Below are 4,402 nucleotides of genomic sequence, written 5' to 3'. Positions count from 1 at the left end.
TCTGGGCAAAATATTGAATGATGCAGAAAGCACCAAAAGAAGATGGGAATTAATTCACAGAGTCACTGTAACAAAGAGAAATGGTAGTTGTTCAGATGTCTCAAGAGGTAGCATATGGTCAAAAGCCAATGACATTGAAAGGAAGAAGTCAAAATTACACTGAAGGCACTGGCAAAGAATAAAGGTCCAGGAATTGGTGAAATACTAATTGAAATCTTTTAACAAAATGATGTGGCACTGGAAGCATTCATTCATCTATGGTAAAAGATAATTTAAAAACGATAATAGCAGTATATTAACAGGGGGCTTCTGAGAGTAAGGCTGGACTCTAACAAGGATGTGGAATGAGGGATATCATTGCTGACGTCAGATGGATCTTGGCTCAAATCAGATAATACTAGAAAGATGTTTTCCTGCACTTAATTGGCTGCAAAAAGGCTTTCAATTTTGTGGATCATGACAAGCTATGGACAACATTGGAGAGATTGAGTATGCTGGAACACTTAATTGTGCTCAACAGGAACTTGTACATAGATGAAGAGGCAGCTGTTCAAAGAGAACAAGGGGGGCATTTAATGGTTTAAAATAAGGAAAGGTGTGCATCAGAGTTGCATTCTTTCACCGTACTTATTCAATCTGTATGCTGAGCAAATAATTTGAGAAGCTGGACTATATGAAGAAGACCATGGCATCAGGATTGGAGAAGACTCATTAACAACCTTTCAAGAGGTAACATATGATCAAGAGCCAATGATATTGAAGGAAGAAATCCAAGGTGCATTAAAGGAATTGGCAAAGAACAAGGCACACCAGGAATTGATGGAATAAAAATGAAAATCTTTCAAGAAAGTTATACAACACAGGAGGCACTCACTCATCTATGCCAAGAAATTTGGAAGATGACTATCTGGACAACTAATTGGAAGAGATCTGTATTTGTGCCCATTCCAAAGAGAGCTGACCCAATGGAATATGGAAATTATCAGAAAATCTCTTTGATATCCCATGCGAGTAAAGTTTTGCTAAAGGTAATACAGAAATGGCTGCAAGCATACATTGACAGAGAACTTCCTGAGGTTCAAGTCGGATTCAGAAGAGGCCGTGGAACAAGAGATATCATTGCTGATGTCCGATGGATCTTGGCTGAAAGCAGAGAATACCAGAAAGATGTTTACCTGTGCTTTATTGACTATGCAAAAGGCTTTTGATTGTGTGGATCATGACAAGCTATGGACAATATTGCAAAGTATGAGTATTCTAGAACACTTAATTCTGCTCATGAGGAATCTGTACATGGACCAAGAGGCAGTTGTTTGAACAGAACATGGGAACATTGGATGGTTTAAAGATGAGAAAGGTGTATGACAGGGTTGTATTCTTTAACCATACTTATTCAACCTGTATGCTGAGAAATAATCTGAGAAGCTGGGTTATATGAAGAAAAACGTGTAAGCACAATTAAGTGTTCTGGAATTCCCATTCTTCTCAGTGCTATCCATAGTTTATTATTTTCCACACAGTTTGATGCATCTGCATAGTCAAGTATCTTTTTCAGCCAGGATCCATCTAATATTAACAAATATATCCCTCATTTAAAATCTTCTTGTGAATATGGCTTGAAATTCTGGCAGCTTAATATGCAGAGTGAATAAATATGATAAAAGCATACAACCCCGATGGACACCTTTCATGATTTTACATTGCCCCCTTGTTCTGTTTGATTGACTGCCTTTTGGTCTATGCTCAAGTTCCTCATGAGCAAAATTAAGTGTTCTGCAATAGCTATTCTTTGCAATGTTATCTATAGTTTGTTATGGTTCAAACAGTCAAATGTCTTTACTTTGTCAGCAAATCATAAGTAAACATCTTTCTAGTAAGTATATTTTGGTTTCAGCTAGATCCATCCGGAGTCATTCCATGTCTTTGTCTTTATCTTGCTGGAACCTCTGGCAGCTACTTGTTAAGGTGCTCTTGAATCCATTTTTGAATTATTGTTAGCAAACTTTTACTTGTATTTGTTGTTAATTATGTTGTTCAATGATTTCCATATTCTGTTTGGTCACCTTTCTTTGAAATGAGTACAAATATGGATTACTTCTTATTGGTTGACTAGGTAACTGTTGGCCAAATTTGTTGGCATAGACAAATGTGTGCCTGTCATGCTAATTAGTTAAAAGATTTCAATTTGTATTTCCTCAATTTCTGGAATCTTGTTTTCTGCTAATGCCTTCAGTGAAGCTTGGACATCTTCCTTCAGCACCCTCATTTCTTGATCATATGCTACCTCTTGAAGTGGTAGAACATCAGCTAATTATTTTTGGTACAGTGACGCTCTGTATTCATCCTATCTTCTATTGATGCTTTCTGAGTCATTCAATATTTTCCCCATGAAATCCTTCAGTATTGCAATCTGAGGCTTGATCACAGTGCAGAGTCAGAAAATGTATCTGAGGAAATAAAGGATTTTTGAACTAACAGATTAAGAATACAAAAGAATTATATTTGGGTATCTTTATTAGATTGAGAGGATTTCTGGTGTGGTGCTTTATGATCAGCACTGGACTGTGAATCACAAAGTGGTCAGTTCACACCCACAAGCTGCTCCTTGGAAACCCTATACAGAGTTGCTATGAATTGGAACCAACTTGATGGCACTTAACAACAGCAACCACTAAAGCCAATTGTGAAGAAACGAATAATTCTACCAAATTCCTCAGTCTGAAATTGACCAAATAAATATACAAACAAATGGATTCAGAAAATGATCAAGAAACCTGCTGAGCAAAACAAAACAAATTTTAGAAGAATTCAGAAAAACACTACAAGAACTAAAGGAAAAACTAGAAACAATACAAAACCTGCTAACAGAAATCAAGAAGACAGGTACTAAGATTTCAGAAATGAAACAGAAAGTCCAAAAGAGTTGATTGAATCAATGGCAGGCAGAATTAATGAGTTTGAAGACAAATCTCTCAAAACCAGTCTATCAGAAGAACAATTAGAAAAAGAGGAGAAAATTTCAAGGAAAGTCAAAGACTTATATGGGAAGCGATCAAAAGGAATAACTTTACATGTGAGTTGAATTCCATAACTGGAAGAGATAAAAAACAACACAGAAAGGGTCTGTGTAGCATGGCTGCCTAGTCTGTCATCTTGCTAGAAATCTTCTAAGTTACTTATTCAATGTCTGTTTTACATTTGTAATTGTGACTAATAATAGAAACTAGTTCAAGACTGGTTTCATGGATTATATCAGATAATATACCACTCATCTATCAGTCTGTCATACTGTGGTAGTTTGTGTGTTGCTGTGATACTTGCAACTATGTCACTTGTAATTTAAATACCAACAGGGACCCTCCCCATAATGGGTAAGTTTCAGTGAAGCTTCAAGACAAAGATAGACTAGGAGGAAGGAGGGACAGACCACTTCTGAATAGTTAGTCACTGAAAACCTTATGGAACATTGTTAGATAAAATGTTGATGAATCCCTCAGTTTGGAAGGCACTCAAAATATGATTTGGGAAAGCAACCTCCTCAAATTAGAGTTGACCTTAATGAATTGGATAGAACAAATCTTTCAGGATGTTCATTTACTGGTGGTGCGCAACTCAAATTGAGAAGAAACAGCTGAAAATATCTATTAATAATTGGAACGTGGAATGTACGAAGTACAAATCTAGGAAAATTGGAAATTGTCAAAAATGAAAGGCAATGTATAAAGATCGATGTCTTAGGATTTAGTGAGCTGATGAGATGGATTTGCACTGGCCATTTTGAATCCTATGGCTTACTATCCTAGAAAGACAAATTGAAGAGGACTGGTGTAACATTCATTGTCAAAAAGAACATTTCAAGTTCTATCTTAAATGTTGTTTGGTTAGGATAATATCCTTATACTTACAAGGAAAACCAGTTAATACAACTATTAAAATTTACATAGCAATCACTAAAGCCAGTGGTGAAGAAAATGAATAATTCTACCAAGTTCTTCAGTCTGAAATTGACCAAACATACAATCAAAATGCATTGGTAATTAGAGGTGATTGGAATATAAAAGTTGGAAAAAAAAGTGGAAAGATCAGTAGTTAGAAAATATGGTCTTGGTGGTAGAAAGATGCTGCAGATCTCATGATAAAATTTTGCAAGACCAATGATTTTTTCTTTACAAATACATTTTCCAACAACATAAATAGTCACTATACATGAACTTGAAACATTTACTGATGAAGATCAAAGAGCACAGCCTTCGGTATGGATTACATCTCAACCTCAATAAAACAAAAATCCTCACCACTGGACCCATGAACAACATTCTTATCAACGGAGAAAAGATTGAAGTTGTCAAGGACTTCATTCTTCTTGGATCAACTATCAACATTCGTGGAAGCAGCAGTCAAG

The sequence above is a fragment of the Chrysochloris asiatica genome, unplaced genomic scaffold (genome assembly GCF_000296735.1).
Source record: "Chrysochloris asiatica unplaced genomic scaffold, ChrAsi1.0 scaffold00048, whole genome shotgun sequence".
Classification (NCBI taxonomy): Eukaryota; Metazoa; Chordata; class Mammalia; order Afrosoricida; family Chrysochloridae; genus Chrysochloris; species Chrysochloris asiatica.
This window is presented reverse-complemented; position numbering follows the sequence as displayed.